This window comes from Tamandua tetradactyla, chromosome 14 (genome assembly GCF_023851605.1).
Source record: "Tamandua tetradactyla isolate mTamTet1 chromosome 14, mTamTet1.pri, whole genome shotgun sequence".
Classification (NCBI taxonomy): domain Eukaryota; kingdom Metazoa; phylum Chordata; class Mammalia; order Pilosa; family Myrmecophagidae; genus Tamandua; species Tamandua tetradactyla.
In genome coordinates, this window is record NC_135340.1 from 48,943,710 (window position 1) to 48,965,958 (window position 22,249).

At 37.3% G+C, this 22,249-nt stretch overlaps 1 long non-coding RNA gene across 1 annotated transcript in view; it reads right to left on the reverse strand.

Annotated features, from left to right (window-relative positions):
- LOC143655883 (uncharacterized) overlaps positions 1-16,517 on the reverse strand; it is a 99,124-nt gene extending 82,607 nt beyond the window's left edge. Inside the window, exon 1 of the long non-coding RNA XR_013162332.1 lies at positions 16,269-16,517. This is a non-coding gene — a long non-coding RNA (uncharacterized LOC143655883). The remainder of the gene's footprint in view (positions 1-16,268) is intronic.
- Positions 16,518-22,249: the final 5,732 nt, after the last annotated feature.

Genomic DNA, 22,249 nt, shown 5'->3' on the forward strand with positions numbered 1-22,249 from the left:
TGGCAGTTCATGCAATGCAGAAGAGAACTGAGGGACATACAGGCCGAAAGTTTCCCTCTCAGACCCAGGGGGAGTTGGAGGAAGGGCAGACTGGCTGGATAGAGACTATTGAACTACACAGAAAATAAGAAATAAATAGACTACTTTACTCTCTCTTCCCTTTCTAGCTTTTTCCCAGTTGTGACAATATCAAACAGGTAGGGTATAGAGCAGATATAGGAAATTGGAGAAGGAGTAGTAAATTTACTTAAGTAAAACATGTAACAAAAGACAAAATGTTACAAAATTTGATTCCTTTTTTGTTATTCAGAAAAATACAAAAGTGCATATAAACAATATGGTATTCATTATTTTACTTTTCAATAACATTAAGTTTTTATAATGTGCAGATCTCTGTTCTATTATAATATTCATAGTGTCTGGTAAACCTGAGGTTCTGGAATGTTATTTATCCTCAGGAAAACTCTACCTAACCAGGTCATGATATTTGGCAAATCATGTAGGAAATGATGAAGTTTAAGTAGCAGCAAGACAAGGATGAAGAGGCAATAATTCTTAATCCTAGGATCTGGAGTAGTTTCTGGAAACTTCACAGGGGAAAATAAGACCTGAAAGATTAGAGTTGAGAGGCATTAGAATCTGCATTAAAAAAAAAAATTCCAGATGTGTCTTGTGACTCTTTATAGTTTAAGAACTACTGCTGCAGCAGGTCATTCTCTCAGCCTAACAAGAGACTGAGTGAGTCACGGAATAATCTTGTTTCTAATCCATGCTCTCATGATCTGGAAAAGCAGGAAAAAGTGGAAAGGAAGGGAACATTTGTAAATGTCAGTTCATGAGTAAGAGTTGTATCCTCTTTGTACTCCTTATTACAGTGGCCCATTAGTGGAATTTTATAGGGAAAAACATTTAAGGATCATGGAAACAACCTCACAGGCAAGCGGAGCTCTTAAAATACGATTTCCACTTTGGGCTCTTCCATCAAGAGACAGACTTGGCAGTGAGCCTGGGTCTGGTATCTCCTGCATGGTGCCCTTTGCTAACCCATCTTCCTATATCCTATCATCACAAGAATAGTGGAAGGAAGATTGTTGCTTCTTTCCTTTATGTTATCAGTGGACCTGATAACATAAGGTATGTACTTAAAACTATTCTATCTACACAATAGATACTATTATTCATTTGCAGATGAAGAAACTAAGGCTTAGAGGATGTAAATAATGTGAGTTTATAGCCAATAAATGGTGGATTTTGGCTACAGACTAGGTAGATAATTCCTAGTGTTTGAATACTTAGTCCAGACAAGGTAGTCCCCCTTTTATGGGTAGAAAATATGTCTGCAAAGCCTATGCTTCATTAATTTTTGTTGAATTGAGTGAGAATTGGAGAAAGTCTCTGGCAAGAATTTTGTGGCAAAATTTTTGTTTTTCCTTTTCTATCATTTCCTCTCTTTAGTTGCAATTCTACCTGGTGCCTGGGACCAGCCTCTGTCTCCTACATATGCAAAACCTTCTGCTTTGGTGTCTACCTGTTCCAGTCAGCAATGCTACCCCAACCCTCTGGACCCCATCTATACTGTGACTTCCTTTCCCCTTCATATGATGATATATTCCTCCTCTGTTTGGTACTCTTAAACCATAAAATCCTGCTGTGTGATAGTCAAACAAACCAAGACTTGGTGCTATCTATCCAATCAGGCATCTGTCTTAGCTAGGGTTCTCTAGAGAAACAGAATCAGCAGGAAATATCCATAGATAATGTCACATGTAACCATGGAAACATAGAATCCAAAATCCATAGGGCAGGCTGTGATACTGATGACTCCGATGAAGGGTCTGAACAGACTCCACAGGGAATGCTCACTGGCTGAAGCAGGAAGAGAGTCTGTCTCTTCTGAATCCTCCTTAAAAGCCTTCCAGTGATTAGACTGATCATCACTTATTGCAGAAAACACTCCCCTTGGCTCATTACAAATGCATTCAGCTGTGGATGCAGCCCACGTGATCATAATTTAAGTTCATGAACTGTCCTCATAGCAACAGACAGGCCACTACTTACCCAACCCGACAAACGGGTACCACTACCTGGCCAAGTTGACACATAAACATGACCAAATTGGTATCAAACTATATATTAACGAATTTAAAGTAAGTGTTTCCTTATGGAAGCACTTCCACGGTTGGTGCTGTACCTGACAGGTGCTTCATTTTCACTGAGGGATGCGTTAGTATGTTTAAAACTAAATGAATATATATAAAGCTAACCCCAAATATTGGCATTTATTCACACACCATCCAGGGTCATTTAAGTCTTCAACACTGAATCTACAGAGATTTAAACACATGAGCACAGATTCCTGTCAACCCCTACATTTCCCTGGGTGCTTTAATATTTAAGGCTAGGATGATGTAGGGAGACCCCTAGGAATGGGGCTGCTCCTCTGGAGTTTGCCTAATGAAGCCACTAGTATTTCATAGGCTACCAAGGGAGTGCTGAAAATAAGGACTTGGGAATGTCTCCAGGGATTTTAGTTAGCATGGGACCCACAACCCCATTATCTTCCAATGTAGAAAACTGTCCAGACTATATTTAAATCTGTGAGACATAAAGTGTATGAATAAAAAGAAACTCTTTACTATTTTTGCTGCCCAAATTACAAATTCCTATCTGCTTTGCAAGGAACATTAAGCAATTAATAATGAAAATTAAACAATCACTGTAATTGATATGATAACCACTAATATTTTAGCAGCAACAAACTAGTTCATATACCAGCCCTACATTGATCCTCACAGGTATTATTTTTCTACCGTTTAGAAATATCTTTTCTATTTTAGATTTTGGATTACACTGAGGCTCAAAGGGACCATGACTCTTCCAAGCCCACCTAGCTGCAGCTGGAATGGACTAGTTTATTAATATTTTAATTTGTGCTTTGTTCTATTTTTTGAACCCCATTTTGAGACAGTAGTGTGACATTTTGTTTTTGAGCCCTTTGTGATGAAGTCAAAATAAAAGCAAGCCAAGTGATGTCATCAACGTGGCAAAATAAAACATTCCCTGGAAAAATTCCCCCTCAAAATCAACTAATGAAAGGAAAATCCTACTTGCTTAGGACTCTGAAGGACACTATAAACTGAAGAAGAATGCCAAAAATGCTGAATTGAAGAAAAAGAAGAAGAATCAGATAGGAACTTTTCTTCCCATACCACCTAGCCTGGACCTCTCCCCCTCACTAGACCCACACAGTTTGGGAGTCACAGAGGCACCATGGCCTGGGGTTCTCCTGCCATGGATGCAGAGCCACTCAGCAGTGTTAGAACCTCATGCATATCCAGGCACAGAGACTCAAGTCTGCAGAGATCCAGGGCCACTGAGGCATGCTACATACAAAATGGTGAGAGAGAGAGAGAGAGAGAGAGAAAATGAGAGACTGCTACAGAATTATTGGCAAGAGGTTCACATATTCAATCTACTCTCTGCTAGCTAGACTACCTAACTGCAAAACAAACCTTGATCCACATTTCTAGATTGACCCCATCTGGGTGGGGTGCTCTAATGTGGAAGAAACTAGAGGCAGGAAAGCCTCACAGAGAAAAAAATATGTGATGGGGAACCAAGTAGCTGTAAGACAGGATAGGTCCCAGAATGGAAAAGTGTAAGAAAAAGGGGATATTGGTGAGAGGGGGTATTTAAAGAAATCATAGGAGCTGGGGAGAAAATTTAACCCAAAAACAAACACAACACATCAAGATTCCCAGAGAAGGGACAGAGCAAAGGAAGTTTCTCCTGGAGGTGAAACGATTTCACTAAAAGTGCAATCATAAAAACAGTACCACAGATCCAGGGGAAAAAAACAGATAAAGAAGAGCTGAGATAATCTAAACAATTGAGTACAGGCTAGAATAAGTTGGACCTAATATCAAAGAAGAACTTTAACACAAAACCAGTCAACAGTAAAATCCTAGATGAAAGGGAAAAACTGACCTTCAGAGTTAGCACATACAGTCAGATGTCCAGCCCAGACATCAGCAAAAAATTACAAGCCATACTAAGAAGCTTGAAGATATGTCAGTTAAGGGAACAAATTAAAACTTCAAAGGGGATACAGAATTTAGAAGAGCTAATCAAAGAAGTTCAAACAAATCTCCTAAGGCAATTCAGGAGGTGAAGGAAAATATGTATGTAGAACTAAAGGATATTAAAAAGATAATATGTGAGTCCATGAAGAAGAGTTTGAAAGTTTAAAAAGAAACATAACAGAAATTATGAGTATGAAAGGAAAATAATGGACATTAAAAGTACACTAGAAGCATACAATAACAGATTTGAACAGGGAGGGGAAAATCAGTGAACTAGAAGAGAGGGTTATTAAAATCATACAGTCAGAAGAACAAATAGAGAAAAGAATAGAACAAAAGTGAGAAGTGCCTCAGGGATTTAAGTGACAGCATGAAGTGTACAAAGATATGTGTCATAGATATTCCAGAAGGGGAAGAAAAAGGAAAAAAGACAGAAAAAATATTTGAGGAAATAATGGCAGAAGATTTACCAGTTCTTATGAAAGACATAAATATACATTTCCGAGAAGCTCAACGTACTCCAAATAGAATACACCCTAATAGATCCACTGTAGGACACATACTAAGCAGAACGTCAAATGCCAAAGACAAAGAGAGAATTCTGAAAACAGAAAGAGAAAAGTGATTTGGCACATTCAAGGAATCCTCAGTGACACTTAGTTCAGATTTCTTATCAGAAACCATGGAACTGGGAAATCAGGGGTATGATATATTTAAGGTACTGAAAAAGACAAACTGTCAGCCCCAAATTCCTTATCCAGCAAAACTGTCCTTCACAAATGTTGGAGAGTTAAAATATTCACAGATTAAACAGAAACTGAGAAAGTCTGACACCAAAAGACCTACCCTACAAGAATTCCCAAAGGGAGTTGCGCAGGTTGAAAGGAAAAGACAGGAGTGTAAATATTGCACAAGTGTAAATATCACACCAATAATTAAACTACAGAAGGCATAGGCTTGTGAAACTTCCTTTACTGATTATTTAGAAGTTTGGAGTTTAAATGTTTATTATCTATTCAAAGTGTTAAGAATTCCTTGGGTAAAAATAAGAATTCCTTGAACTTTGTAAAAATCCTTATGAGTAGTCCTATTCATAAGGACTATATGATGCCAAACACACATCTGAAACCACATGATTCTAGATCATCTTTGGCGCTGTTTCCCTTCAATTAGCTAGGTAATCTCATAAACCCATGGATACACATTGCCTGGAATAGGCTCTGATCCCAAAAGGAAGCTAACTATGGCAGTTATAAATGCCTGACTTTATCCTGACCAATTCACATAGGAACAGAGTTCATGTAGGCTTTGGTATCTTATTGCTTTAGTGAATTAACTGTTTCGATTTCTGAAGACTTTTCATGTCTATGGGGTAATCTCAAATTAGCCCTGCGAGGGCAAATCAGATTACAGAAGACAATGGCATTAGTCCCCCAATTTTATGTCCAGTGTCATGTCCCTCACCCTCTCCAGAGCCTAACTATTTAACAGACAATATACTTTGTAAACTTGCTAAAAATGCGGAGACAACACTAATCATCCAAACTAGACTCTTTGACCGCAGAACAGAACTCTCATACTAGCAACATTGCAGAACTACTGAAAAGTTCAGGGAATTCCTCTAATTAATCATTTTTAGGGAAAAAATGATTTAGTACTCTATTTTGCCAATCCAAAACCATCTGTTCAGTGTCCATAGCTCTTGGCATTATGGTGATTGCAGACTCAGCTACTTTGTCTTGTCACGACCTTTTTGATCTTTCATATGATAATAACTTGCAATATGTAGTTACTGTCTTCTGGCAAGAAATAAGGTGGGAAGAGAAGGGAAAAATGCCCCAGCAATTACCGTGCAATACTCAAATCTGCCTGCCAACAGGAGAACCATGATTTGTGAGACACATCAAGAGGTGCTGGCAGGATCAATCTGCAGAACTCCCTCAGATAGAGGAATAATGAGTTGACAAAGACCAATGTTCAGTTGGGTCCAAGCCCAATAAGATTACTGCTCAGCATCATCAATACTGTCTCTGTTTGTAACTGACACAGTCAGACTGGAATCAATTGTATTTTCCACAGCACTGTCACACATGATTTTTAACTTTGGCTCACAACTCTGTAGAGGAGCTTGCAGATGTTGGCAGATTCTTGCTAACTTACAGGATGTCATTATTAAGTAGGAGTTGCACCCCACAGTAATTTGTTGTTTTACGGTGTTCCTTTGAGGTCTATGTACTGAAGAGAGAAGAGGATGAAAAGGAGATGAGAAATTAGCAAGAGGGATTTTTTCTGTTTGACACCTACTTGGTTTTTTTTTTTTTTTAAATGTAATGTTGAAATACCATATGTAAATATGTAAGCTATTTCTTAGCTTCAGCTTAATTTAAGTTGGGGATCAAAGATTTTTACTGAAACACAGTTCATGAAAATTTTCCTGCTCTGAAGCAACACAATAAAATTGCTATGTTTCACCATCAAAAGGCAGAGGGTATGTGTGTCTAGAAAATATTAGAAGTTGTTCAAGGAGTTAGAAAATCTAATAAGCACTTGGACTTTTAAACAATTTCTGCAGCCTCCTCTGGTGTACTTTATAAGCCATTATCCCCATCAAAGAAAGCTGTCAACTTCCTGCTTCATGAGAGCCATTTGTGCTTTCAGCCCTGGCCATATGGGCATTATAGACCTCTGTTATTAGCTGGCTGATCTAGTAATCTAGAAACATTTTGTACTCCGTGGCTATAGAATCAAATACTAAGAGACAGGGGCTGGAGTTTGCTTTTGCGACAAGTGAACAGAGCAATGTCTCTACTCAATATTCCCAAATGAGATCCAACTAAATGCAAACTTTGTGAGCAGTAAGTGCTGTGGAAAGACAACAGAATTGGCAATGCTGGACTCCCCACTTTAATACATTTACATTTTACTTAACAAACTTAAGTCCTTAAACTAAATTAAGTCTGAAGATAGTCCTGTCCTACCAAATCTAATCATGGTGGGATCTGCCTAGCCAACCCAGGATGCTGACAGTGTTCTGGATATCTATGCAGAGCAGACATGGGTGGTGACCTCTCTGGTCTCTGGTCACCACTGACACAGTCTAGGTCCAACCGCACGTGGTCCCTGACGGGCGGGCTGCGACTACTTCCCCAGGCAGGAAATCTCTGCGGAGCCTCAATCACACAGTCGTTTCCCTCTGAAGTTCTGTCCCCTCTTTAAGGTTCTGTGAAGGGAGGAAGCACCACCCTCAATGTATCCCAAACCACTGCTGCCTTCCTCACGTGGGGAAATGTCCCTCACCCTTCAAGCTCACTGTGGCAACGCTCCTGTGCCATCCCCTCTAAAGGCTCTTCCTTCTCTCTACTTCTCCAGTATAATCCCCTCAAGGAGTTCAGGACAGGAAACAAATTAGACAAGGGTCTTGTGCTTGTCTCACTTAATTTTTTCTTTAATTGTGGAAGTTGTCGGTTTACAGAAAAATATCATGTAAAGAATATAACATTCCCATATGCCCCCCCCATTAATAACACTGCATTAGTGCAGTGTCTTTCTTACAACTGATGCAAGAATATTACAACTGTGATTAACTATAGTACATGCTTTACATTACGGTGTATTATTTTTTTCCCCCAATATACCACCCTATGATTAACAACTTGCATTAGTTTGGTATATTTATTACAATTCATGAAAGAACATTTTTATAATTGAGGTATTAACCACAGTCCATCATCAAAATAAAGTTCACTGCATTGTGTAGTCCTATATCTTATCTTTTAATTGTTATTCTAGTACAGAAAAAAGATGACCTAAAATTTCCCCTTTTTAGACACATTCACGTATATAATTCAGTGTTGTTCATGCTCTCACTGTTGCGCTACCATTATCACCATCCATTTCTAAAACTTTACAATCAATCTACCTAGAAATTCTGCACAAATTAAACATTTAAATGTCCATTCCCTACCCCCAATCCAGCCCCTGGTAATTTATATTCCAGATTCTAACTCTACGAGTTTGCTTATTCTAATTTTTTCACATCAGATCCTATAATAGTTGTTCTTTTGAGTCCAGCTTCTTTCACTCAATATGTCTTCACAGTTCATCCACGTGGTGGCATGAACCAGAACTTCATTCCTTTTTAATGCTGAACAATATTCCATTGTGTGTATATGCCGCACTTTGCTCAGCCTTCATTTGCTGATGGAAACTTGGGTTACTTTCATCTTTTGACAATTGTGAATAATGCCACTATGATATCAATGTGCAGATATCTGTTTGAGTCCCTGCTTTCAATTATTTAGGATATATACCTAGTAGGGGATTTCCAGGTCATATGGTAGTTCTATATTTAGCTTACTGCAGAAATGCTAAACTGTTTTCCACAACAGCTGCACCATTTTATATTCCCATGATACCCTCTCCAACCCTACTAGTTTTCTGATTTTTTAATAGTAGCCATTCTAGTGAGTATGAAATGGTATCTCATTGTGGTTATTATTTCTCTAATAAATAATGATGTTGAGCATCTTTTCATGTGCTTTTCAGCCATTTCTATATCCTCTATTCAAGTTTTTTGCCCTTTTTTTTTCAATTCCATTGTTTGTCTTTTTATTGTCGAGTTGTAGGATTTCTTTATATTTCAGGATATTAAACCCTTTTCAGATATGTGGTTTCCAAATCTTTTCTCTAATTGATTTGGTTGTCTTTATATTTTCATGATAAATTTTGCACAGTTTTTAATCTTGTTGAGGTCCCATTTATGTATTTTTTATTTTGTTGCTTGTGCTTTGGGAGTAAAGTTCAAGAAATCATTGCCTAACACAAGATCCTGAATATACTTCCCTTCATTTTCATCTGGGAGCTTTATAGTCCTGGTTCTTATATTGCGGTCTTTGATCTACTTGCATGATATTTAAACTTATGCAATTGTAAAAATGAGACTGTTGACAGAGACTGCTTCCTTTGTTCTGACTGCTGATTTCTCCCTTTGGCTTTTACACATTTTTCTACTCAGACAAACATCTCATGAGGAGTTAGAGAAAGCTAACATAAGTAATCTTCAGCAGAAAAGGAACTTTTACAAGCTTAATGTAAGTAAAATTTTGTATACAATGTCTCAGAGTTTCCTGATAATGCTGCTTTGTGAATTAGGATAGTTCCAGATATTGTGACTTTTTTCCTGCTTTCTATCATTCTTTAATTGGTAGGTCTTTTTTTGGCAGTAGTATAACATACTCCATTATGAAACCATTCAGTGATGCACTTATGCTGGAGAAGCTGAAAGTTGTGCAACTTCCTCATCCACCTCCTTACACAAAGTCCTTTCCTGCTCCCTGTTGTGTGCTGAAGCACACCGACAGTTCATATGATGAATCAGCTCAAATAAAACTCGAATTTACTGAACTGATTAGGTTTTTTTTTTTTTTCACTTTTCGCATTTTCTATTGGTTGGAGAATGTGATCTAGGGGGTTTGAAAAGTCTCCTGTTGGGTGGCAGGCTGCATGGGGAGGAAAAGTAAACAAGAGATAGGTAATTGTCTCAGTATGTAAAGCTTAATCATTCCAGCAGAACTTGAAAACAAGATTTACCCCAGAGGATTTAGAATGCAGGCAATGAAGAACTGACTGCCGAGAACCCATAATGCAGGCCTTAATCAGAGGAGTCGTTAGAGGAGAGAACGAGGAAATATCGTACTGTCTCCTCTTCCTCCTTCCTGAAGCCTTTCATTTGGGTGAAAACAGGATAATATGGTCATGAGCATCAGCCTTGAAAACTAAATAACAAGGAAGAGGAGGAAGAGGTGAGCAACTTAAGGGTTCTGCCCATCTTGGATTCCAGTGAAAATATTGATGGTGTTGAGCTGATTGTATATGCGAAGGGGCATCTGATTGAGAAATTATGCCTCATTTTTTTTTTTTTTTACTGCTAGTTCATTACAAAAGAGCGAAATAAAAATTTCCTCTTCCTCTTCACAAATTAGTATCTTTCTTCACACCAAAAGATCTTGATCACTGTAAATAGTGAGAGAGCCGCAATTATTGAAATATTTTACTTGGTGGTGTTCAGTGGTTTGAATGCTCAAGAGATCATCATATGTCATCACTAAATGAAAATCAGAAATCCAGTCAGTGAGGGTTGAATCATGTGTCCCGCAGGGATGTTCAAGTCCTAAACCCTGGTTCTGTTGTGAGTATGAACCACTTGTAAGTAGGATCCTCAAAAATTCTATTGAAACGAGGCCTTAATTGAGTACTGTTGGATTTCTGGATTCACATAAGCAAAGGAAATTTGGACTCTGAAGTAAAAGCTAAAGGAGGAGAGACCCAAAGGGGCAGGTGGCCATGTGACAGAGGCAGAGATTGATTGCCTGTAAGCCACCATCACAATGCTGCAGACTTAAGAGAAAGCATGGCAGGCAGATACCTTGGTTTTGAGCTTCCAAAAATGTGATGGAATAAATCCTGTTGTTGTTTAAATCAGTTCAGTGCCACAGTGTCCTGGGGCAAGCAAAAACACCAGTGGAAGTTTAGCCATCTCACAACAAAGCAACAAATTCCATAGCTAAAAGTATTGTTTTCCTTTTGTCTATTTTGTAATTTTATTTACTTCTTGAGAGTTTGAATTTTATTGTTGGTTTATGTTAATTTCTATCTTAAATGGTTATATAATAGATGCTTAAAAATAATTATTGAAGATCAGAAAATGTGGGAATGATTGAAGATGAGGCAGGGGAGGGGATTTAGCCAGATTCTCTTGGCGGGGTATTTCTTGCTGTCATAATCACAGGTGCAGTTGAGGCTGTTGTATAACTTAGTGTTGTTGATGACCTTTGACATTTGAGAAATAAGACTTCTAACATTTAGAGAATTTAATTTTGGTTTTAATTCTATGCCATAGATGCCATTTTAAACGGGAAATGAAAGGACAGCATAAACATTTTATAGTTCTCAAACCATCCAATTCAGAAAGGCCCATTAAATACATTTCTAGACCCATCTAAATGAATTGGTTGCCCAGTACCCTCCCTCCGGAGAAGACGTATCTTGTTGGCAATTTGACCCGAAACATGTTATAAAATTCTTACTTTGAAAACTACGCTTCTTATATCCAGGACCTGGTCCAGCTTCACGGGTGTGTAACCTGTGCCGTCACACAGGGCCCTGTGCTTGGCTTAATTCTCTTGCCATCTTAAAATTTTTCATATTTGCCAAAGGGGCCTCGTGTTTTCTTTTTACACTGGGCCCCACACATGTTGTTCGTCCTATCAGGAGCCTTTGATTTGCCATCACACTAAATTGTTTTCTTCCTCTTTCCACCCCAAATGAGCAGAAGAATGGTAGAGATACAAGTTGGGAGGTGTTTGGACTTGAAGTACCTCCAACTTCAGCTCTCAGGTCCGGGGGTCAGAAGAATCTGCCATCAGGCTCCAAGCCACCCACGGAAACCATTGCTTGGCTCATCAAAGTCCCTTCCCAATGCTTTTCCAAGAGAACCAGTTAACTTCGTATCCTTCAATGGAACAATTATCACCTTTCATTATAAATTATACCTAGACTTCCCATTGACATTATAAATGACTCACAAAAAATAAAGGAAAATGCCTTGTCTCATTTGAAAACTGTGCAGTAAAGTAAAACCGAAGCCTGGTGTTAATATCCCTTGGATGCCGATGAGAAGAGCATCGCCAGAACGAATAGCTCTCCCCCTGCCCGGCTAGAAATGTCAGTTCTACTTTTAAAATCTTATCTACCACAAGGCCATTTGCAGATGTTTAAGGAAAATTATTTTAATTCCGAAAATATTTGGCGATGTGACTGTCAAAATTAATTCCTTCAGAGAATAGTTTATGCTAGTCCAGAAGGTGGGGCATCAGTTCTGGCTTAGTCCAAGTGAGTCATCAGTTGGAGCTCTCCACCAGCACTTCCCCCTGCGGTGCTGAGCAGCCACTCACTGCTGACGTCCTAACATTTACTGTTTTCACTTTGCAAATATTTTCATGATTAATTTGTCTTGTTGTCTGTATTTCCAACAATGAATACCACAGGCTTTTCATTTCAAGTAAGTGAGGAGGCAGGCACCCTGAGGGGCAAGACCATACATTTTTATGAAGTTGTTCCTGTGGAAATTTATAAGTTTTATAGAAAATTTCACGTTTTCTGGGGCAAAAAATGAAAATTTAATACCTGTGAAACTGCTTTTCATTTTCATAAAATAAAGTGACAGTAAGAACCAAACATATTTAGATTCTTATCATTTCTGGGGTGGTGGTACTCTGTTCTCTTTACATATATACATAATGCCTTTCATTATGGTAGTAGATGCTCATCATTTTGAGACTGGTGTGTGCTTGTATCAGTTCGAGGGAGAACTCTTGGACAGCTACAAAAGTTATGAACATAACAAACCAAGGAAGCAAAATCTAGGTTATTAAACACTCTGAACAAAATTCCCTGATACGAGGAATAAATGCCAGCAAAAACTAGGATACTAGGAAAATCATCAAGATATAGAAGACATTCGCTTTCTCACTAAGGAAGAAAAAGATGAGAACTTTCATTTTCCAATGTTCTAAACAAATAAATCTATCATAGTTTATATTTTGGGTCACCAAGAAAATTCAAGAGTCTGTAGCTTTTTGCTCCATCAAAAATTTTAATCTGGCTGGCCGTATTCTTGAGGTATGTTAGATAATTTTAAGAGATACAAAGATCATTTTCATTTTAATTATATATATATTTTAACATGTAATTGAATCTACCTAAATCTATCTCTCCATCTAGCTGCCTTAATTTGAAATTAAATCTATCCATTATCTATTATCATCTTTCTATGTTGACTGTGTGTAAAGTCAATTAGTATTTTAACCTGAAGCTTCAGCAATCCCTGTTATCACCTTCTCAGATATATCCAAAATATCATCCAATCTCAGCAGCTTCACACTGCATTTGTGATCTGTCTCCCATCATGTCGCTACTAAATTTCAACTATGGTCTCCTGACTGACCTCTCTGCTACTACCATTGTCTCCCTGCAACTGACTCTCCTCATGGGAAGCAGAGAGGTGCGTTGAAAACCTAAGTTTTGGCTGTGTCAGTCCTCTGCTCAGAACCCTGGATGGCTCCGCACATCACTCATAATTAAAGCCAATGTCCTCGCCGCAGTGCACAAGCCCCCTGCTTGGTCTTCCCTTTGACCGCCTGTGTGACTACATCTCTTATCACCACTCCAGCCATGTTGGCTTCCTCATTGTTACTCAAATATTCCAAACAGATTGGCTTCAGGGTTTTGGACTTGATTTTATTCCCTCTTCTGGAATATTCTTTCCCTAACTAAACACATAGCTCTGTCCCTTAGTTCTAGTCTCTGCTCAAAATGTGACTTGATTTGGCCACTTCACTAGTGCTTTCATTTTCTATAAACGTACTCGACTTTGTGTTTCTTCATAGACATTAGGTCATTTGGAAAAATAACCCAATTTGTTATCCCAGTCTGTATCCACACTCTTTCCATGTGACTTTAATCTCTCTCGCTCTGACTCAGGGTTTCGCCATGTGTCTCGCTTTGGCCAGTGGGGTGTTAGCAGTTGTGATACAAGTAGAGGCATGAAAAAGCTTGTGCTTATTTCTGTTTGGCTCTCGCTTTTAGTAATTTCCATGAGTACATGTTGGAGGATGAGGCTCTTGGAGCAGGACTAGGTCACCCTGATTCTCCCAGTCATAGCATCTGAGGACAGTCAACAGCCTACTCCAGCCTACATAAATGACCCACAGATTCATGGAAGAAATAAATGCTTATTATTTTTGCACGCTCAGCTCTGAAGGGCTTTGTTATGCAGAATTATTATAGCAAAACATATCATATATCCCCTATGACATATTACACTTTTAAAATTTATCTATTCCAGAATATAAGTTACCAAGACGAAATGCTCTGCTTGTTATATTAACTTTTAGAGAATAAAGTTTGGCATATAAAGATATTTATTCATAAAAATTTTGATGAACTCAATGCATTTTATGGATAATGCTGCTTAGAATAAATACAAAGTAGTTATTGACACCTGGCAATTCATCTAAGCCATATGAATTATAAGTTCATTCGGGGATTTGATCATCATGACATTGACCCACAAATGATTGAAGTTTGGTAAACACTGTCTTAAGGTACTGTGGTGTTATGTCATATCGTGTTCCAAGTCTTTCTAAGTAATCAAGGAGAGGAAAGGACTTGCAGTTGGATTTTATGGGGGCTCCACAAACATTTCCTGTAATTCTTAAATATCTCAAATTAGCAACTAGAAATAGGGTCTCCTGATGTGCCTAATTAACACAGAAGGACACTGTGATGACATTTTCAGAAATGCACAATCACAAAGAACTTTTACCAGTACTCTCTAATATTAAGGGATGGATAGTCTGAACAAGCTTCTGTTTGGTCTATTGAAAGTAATTGTTGAATTCAATTAGTTATTGAGCGCCGAGTGTATACCAAATACACTGCAGACACAAAATCAAAACACATCTTTTGTTTTTGGTTAAAAAAAATCAAAAGAATTACGTCTTTACAAAAACTCTCAAAAGAATTTATGACAGGTACTGAACCAGGGAGTGGGGACTACAAAAATAAAAAGTATGGTTATCTCACCAGCTAGGAGTGTACTACAGACAGTGGAAGCTGGAAGAAATTGCCTTCTGACCTTATCCACTGAAGCATCGAGACCAATGACCCCCATTACTTACCATCGAACATTCATCTGTTAATTTTTAATTTGTTGAAATACCTGTGTTCTGTTGTCAACCAAAATGCACCCAGTTTTCAAGAATCGAAAAGATAACTGACGGTTTCCAGATAGTACATTCACACATAAGTTTCTATAACATTGAGTGTGCCCTACATACACTTATGCTAGATGAAAAGGATGTGAATTTGATATTTTATTGTCATTGTCCAAATTAGCCAGGTGTGTAAGATGGATTGAATGTTGTGTATTTGATCTCTTCCACATGTTAAGAGGATGATCTTCTGGTTATATGTATAGTATTTGACATATCCTTTATATATTTTATTATCATTTTAAATTATTTTATTAATTCAGACATTCATTTTAGGTATTAAATAGAATGTTTTAAAGCAAATAAAGACTGATCTAGAGTCTTCATTTCCATGATTTCTGTGTTCCTTAAATGTTATAGAGTGATAATTTTACCCATAAACTATGTACTAATCAAATAATTATTTGTAAATCAGATTTATGTTTTATGAAATTCCTCCTTTTTCTACTTCAGTCATAAAAACGCAGTTTTTTTCACATGGAGGCATCTTAATGCAAAACAACTTTTTCCTCTTTGAAACTAGAAAAACCACAATGCAAACCTGCAACTCTAACATGCACAGTGCCTGTCTAAGAGGGAGTTAGTAGGTATGTTTTCCAATATATTTCAACTCAGAAACTGCTTCTGTCCCACCCAGCAGTACATATAACAGAATTGATATTTTACAGAATGCACTTTGGAAAATTCTTTCTAACATATTTATATCTAAACCATAGCCTTTTGCCTGACCCAATATTTAGCCATTTGGTTAACGAATTAACTCATTCAAGGTTCATTGAGGATCTACTTGGTTCCTAACTCTTTGCAGGGAAAGATGACACAAATATGGTCTTGCTATTCTTTATAACTTATTTTTTCTTTTTTAAATATATAAACTAGTTCTGATTAGGTAGTGCTGGCCCAAAGCAAGAAGAAAATGGAGAGATGCATTTCAATTTGAAATCCAAAAAATAAAGGCACCCAAACTTGTAATGAGGCAGTGAAAATTCTCATATGGGAAGGAAGGCAGGAAGGGGTGTCACGTGTTCGTTCTTTCCTTCCTTGTCAAGTGCAAATCTTATGCACTTGTTTTCTTGTTTCATTGCTCTTGTCTTTTTCCCTCTATGTTCCCTTCAACTATTCTTTCATTACTTAGCCCTTTTATTCCTCTCTATATTTCTGCCTCAATTTGTTGTCAAAATGCATATATGCATATCTTTTCACTATCCCTTGAACTGATATTCCCTTATTAAACATTATACGTAATTGAATATTATAAGTTAACCTGGTCATTTTTACACTGCATTGCATTTTGTCTTCTTGGCTATAAACTGATTGTGTTTATCACTTCCTTGCAAACTTCAGAGCACTTTACCTTGCACAAACTAGCTGTCCAATAATTATTTGGTTTAATCGAGTTGTCACTTCTGTCTCCCAGTACAGAGTATGACATGGGCATTTCAAATCCCAAATGGCGAGCCCCTGGGAAGAGAGAGATAAATGTTGCTGAACAAAACAAACAGAAGAGAATAGAACATACTCTTATTGGGGAAGATTTTTCAGGTGAGCCTCCAACTCGACAGCCTGGCTGGAGAGAAGTTAGTCTCTGAGTTTGGGCTGCAGTGATATATTTGAACGTGTCCCCTTTCTATTTCTCAAGCATCTGTATCAAAGATTTTGCCATGATTTAAATTTGATTCAGGTGGTGAAGCATCTGGAAATCATGATGACATTTACTGAACATCGTAAAATATTGACATATGAAGCCTAAAATTATGTAATGTACCATTTTGTGCTAAATCAGATGCCATCTTATGCTAGATTCTTCTATAGAAGAGGTATGATGGGTGCCAAATATATAAGAAAAAACCTTGAAGAGAAATAATTTAAAGAAATTCTGATCTTTTTAAACTAATGAATTCTGAAAAGTCTGTATTATTACATTTTGGTGGGGGAACTCCTAAATCTATCTATCAGAATCACTGTTTAAATAGCTTTTCAGTGCACCCAAATGAAATTTGACTTTTCAGTTAAGAATGACTCTACAGCATATATTTCATGGGCTGAAAGATGGAAATACTAATCTGGATAAAATTATTTCCCTTTTTTTAAACTAAACAAAAATTATGAAATTGGTTACAGCCCTGTTACTGCAGTTAGAGAACTAGAAGAATTTGGAGTTAAACTCTTTTGTTTTGCACATTTATAATCCATCTTGGTATTTTGAAAAATGAACTATAAGGAGAATATCTGTTGCAACTCATGCCATTTTTTAAAATCTATCTCAGGCTCCATAGCAGTTTAAAATGTCTTTCTTTTTTTATTGTAGTCCTTAACCAAAATTGTGCAAGGGTTTTGCATTGCCTATTTCATTAAAATTATTAAAACAAATTGATGTTGCTGTCCTCATCTTTTCCTATCTTTGTCAGTACAACTCTGTTCTTTTTTCTCCCTTTCCATCCCAGGTAGATGGTTGTCTGCCCCTCCTTCTTCTCCTGTTTCTCCTCTTCTTCCTCTTTTCCAGTGCCCCTCCACATGTGTTGCTGCAGTTTCTCCTTTTTAGTTCACTTGGGTTTTATATTTGAACACTGATTGTCTCTCTATATCCAAACCCTCATTTCCCAACTCAATCTTAAATTTCTCTTTCCATCCTTTCTTGCTTGCTAAACAAAGTTAACCTTGGAGTTAAATAAATATATACTCAAAAACAAAAAGCACCTCGTAACTTCAATTTGTAAATGTAGGAATCAAGAGCAAAGGTTCCAATGGCAAAAAGTCCTGGGTTCAAATCCTGATTCTGTTGCTTACTGATTGTGGGACCTCATAGAAGTTACTTGCTGGTCCTCAATTTCTTCATTTGCAAAAAAGGGGAAAGCAATAGTAGCAACCTCCTAGAGTACTTACACGTTATATATGTAGAAATGCCTGTTCAAAGTACATTAGTTCCCCTACTCCCCCTCCTACTCCTCAGCCATCTCCTCCTTCTCTTCCTCTTCATTATTATTATCATTTCCATACAATTTCTGGCATACTAAAGGATTGGACAATATTATTAACCAACATAAAACTTCAATATTAAGCGATCATTGAAATGAGAAATGACTTATACAGTTCTTCTAATTTCTTAAATGTATCTGGCCCTCTTTTTGGTCATAATGAGCAGTGAAAAACAATCTGTCTTGAATTATTTTAGCAGAAAGAAGAATTCATTTTATTAACTAGGAAATGAAAAAGAGGGACACATTTGAAAGCACTTCTCCTCTAAAACCAAACCAAATGAAATTATAACATATGAATTAAGTGCTATTTATGCCTAATCTCACATGTCCTTTGGAATAGAAATTTCTAAAGGTGAGAATCTGTTTCCTCCATAAAATATCTTTTTTTTTTTAGTACACAACCTCTGAGTCACTTGTAAAAGTATTTAGTGACAGCCATGGTGAAGGAAACCCTGATGATCTTTCGAAGAAAAATTGGATTCTACAGCAGGCTTTGAAACCACCCTTCAGTAGGAAATTACTCATTTTATATTATGCTTTTTAAATTGATGTTTTTGGCATTATATTATTTGTGGTAGCTATGCTTGCAGCCAGGTTTGTAAATGGAATTTTACAACATGTCTTCCAATGCTATGAGTAATAGGATCTTTTTGTTTGAAGTAGCGTATCTTTGGGTTGCCAAAAAAATAGCGGGGAAGCCTGGTATAAAGTAACATATCCCATCTGCATCAGAGATTAGTGAAACTGAAAAAAAAAATCATTACTATCATTATTGCTGTAAGTCTATAGCATACTTATATTATTTTAAGTCTATAGTGCACATTTTCAATATGAGAATCATGAAAGAAATACCTCTGAAATGCCCCCTTAAACTATAGTGTAGTTAAAGCTGGAAAGTCCATTAGAATAGAACACAAAAATTATTTTAGACGTGGTACTCTCTCTTTGAAAAAAAAATCTAGGATAAATAAGAGCATGATAGAATTAAAATGGTTATCAGCTGACAGATGGTAAAGGGAGACTATTATAATCATTAGTGTGAAAACCTTACTAAGTCTCCCATCCACTCAAATAGCTTTGAAGGGTTTCCTCTTTCCTCAGATTATGCAGACCCTCTAAACTGCATCTAGTAGCAAAATATCTTTTGAAGAGCTCTGTAATGAGTGGTTTTTTCAAACAAGCAGATGAACAAAAAAGAATTTGAACTTAAATCACCATCATTTTTACACAAAACACAATAAAACTTGAATTTCATTCTATTATTCTCATGTTAACTTTAGAAATTTAATTACTGAATCTAACTTTTTGACAGTGCTAAGTTGAATTATATTTCTCTATTGCCTTCTACGTCCAAGATGTCTTTTTATTACCCATTTGCAGTTGACAGTAATTCTTTGCAATTCGTTTCTTTTCCTTTTATTTTCAACCTCAAATCATAAAGAGATTTAGCGACAAAATGTGTTTGTCGGTCATGTTTTATACGCTGTTATATTTGAACTCATTTCAGTTTTAGATAATTTCCCCAAGTCTTTTCAGAATGACAGGGTCTATCTATGTTGTATGATCTGAAGAGAAGGAAAAGGTCTTACCTTCCCAAATAGCTCCTATAAATGTCCACGTGTGGTATCAACTACTCTTCCCATTCCATGTAATAGTCTCACTACTAAAATATTTGAAGGGTAGACAAAAGCCCCAGGAACAGTGACATTTCCTCTAGAAAACGCTTTATGAATGACCCCAGTGCCGAATGCGTGTGTGCGTGTGCATGTGTGTGCCTGAGTGTGCGATGGGGCCCAAGGAAAGCAGCTTCCTGAAAATCACCCACATCCCCATAAAGACCAGAAACTTTCTTTCAGACCAACTAATCACTGTGTTGAACAGGAGAGCATATCTGACCCAATGGATTTAAGAAACTCTCAAATCAGGAGAATAGAGAATAGATGGCAGAAATATTGGATAAGGAAAACATAGCAGGCACAAAGCGGGGGGGGGAGGTTCTGACTTCACAATTTCCCTGCGTGAAAAATAAGGAGACCGAGGCTCAGAGAAGTTAAGCCATTTGACCAAGGCACCACAGGCTAGCAACAACCAGAGCTAATGCTTGAGCCTGACCCAAAGGACTTCAGACAGGTTGCTAACAAATTCCAGAAGCAGACAAAAAACAATCTCCACAATATCCGCGACTAGAAAAGGATGTCCTTAAGAATTACGTTACAGTTTATTTTAAATCCTTCATTTCAATATTGTCTCCGAATGGGAAACCTCGGATGCCTCTGCAGCCCGGCCTGTCGTCCGCGGCGTGGGCTGGACGTAAGAGGCAGCAGGATGCTCGGTGAGCGCTGGCTTGTCTTTCCACGCGCAGTCCCCAGCAGCCTGCGGTGACCTGCCCTTGAAAGTGGTGGTTTAACAACCTTTGCCCAAGCGCTCTCTGGCTCTTTGTACATCTTTAATAGTTTCCCTGACGGACTATGAAGAACGACCTGATGACAGTTCTATTTCATTTTTGTCACTGTCTGGTGCTCCTTTTTTCTCTCTGGCTTTTTCTCAAGGGCATGATTCCATAAGTCACCGTGGCACTGCCCACGGTGGGTATTTCTCTTTCAACCGCTGTATATTGATGCCGTGTGAGCAAGTCACGGACGTGTCAAGATTTCAGGCCTTCAAAAAAAGTAATCAAGGAGTATTTTATAAACTCTAATGTCCTTTCCATTGAAAGCAAATTGAAACTGGGGATTGGGATCTGATATTAAGGGTTTACTTTAAAACACTGCTGCCAGAGGCATAAAAAAGCCTCTTTGATGAATATACCATAAGGTTTTGTTCACTTGGAAAAAGCACAAGTGATGTACCTTTGTTCCCCAAGTTTAAATAAAACATTTGTCATTCTTGCACACTGTTTATTACTAATTGCACAATTATTTTATTATATGGCACCAGAAAAAATATTATTCGAGGTTCCTCCTGCATATTCTATGCTTAAGTAAGTAATCACTTCAGTCAAAAATTATTTATTAAATTCCATGATTCTTCACCAAACATAATTGAGACGTCAAATGTGTTTATTAGTGCTGTATAATGAAATAATTGAGGAATTGGTAATAAATTCTCCTCTCGTACTTTAGAATAAATAAAAAGCAATTACCACAGGTTTCTTTAAGAACGTGGGCTTCTTAAAATTAGCCTTCATAAAATTATACTGATGCATGTCATATGTTTCTTCAGCAAAAAATACAATCAAGTGGCTTTTACTTTACATCTCTGCAGAATCAGTATAGCTATAATATACTGCATGGGTGTACAGATTTCCTTATGTATTGTTTCTTCTGATTATCTCAGTGTTGAGAGGGCTGTTACATTTCTTTTTTTTTTATTAGAGAAGTTGTGGGTTTACAGAACAATCAAGCATAAAATACAGGGTGCCCATACACCACCCCACCACCAACACTTGCATTGGTGTAGGAAATTTGTTACAATTGATGGTAATATATATATATATATATATATATATATATTTTTTTTTTTTTTTTGGTAATTCCATTTTTTTTTTTCCATGGGCAGGCACCAGGAATCAAACCTGGGTCTCCAGCATGGCAGGCGAGAACTCTGCCTGCTGAGCCACTGTGGCCTACCCATTAATTCTACTATTTTTTTAACAGTAGATACATTTGTTACAATTAATGAAAGATTATATTAAAGTAGTACTAAAACTATTGTCTATAAGAAACATAGAAGTATTTATCTCCATATTCCTGACCTATTATTTTTTTCATGCATGTCCTTATTTTATTACTTATCAACCCAAACACTGTCACACTACTCCATTCCCTCTGCAACCATGCAATATTCCATCATATATATGCACCACATTTCGCCCTTCTGCTCCTCAGTCAATGTACTCTAAAACTACCTGCATCCATTGACAATCATGAATAATTTTGCCATAAACACCAGTGTGCAAATTTCTATTCATATCCCTGCTTTCAGTTCTTCCAAGTATATACCTAATAATGGGGTTGCAGAATCATATGGCAACTCTATACTTAGCCTCCTGTGGAACCATCACAGTGCCCTCCAAAGGGGCCGCACTATTCTAATTCTCTACTTGCAGTGAATTGGCATATCTTTTTCTCCATAACTTCCCCAGCACTTGTATCTTTTTGTTTATTTTTAAACAGTTTTATTCACATACCATATAATCCATCCTACGTGTATAATCAATGGATCCTGGTGTAATCACATAGCTATTAATTCACTACCACAATTTTTTATGTGAATATTTCCATTTATTCTGCAAAGAAAGAAGAAGAAAGAGACAGAAAAAAGGGAGAAACAACAACACAAATCCCACACCCCTCTC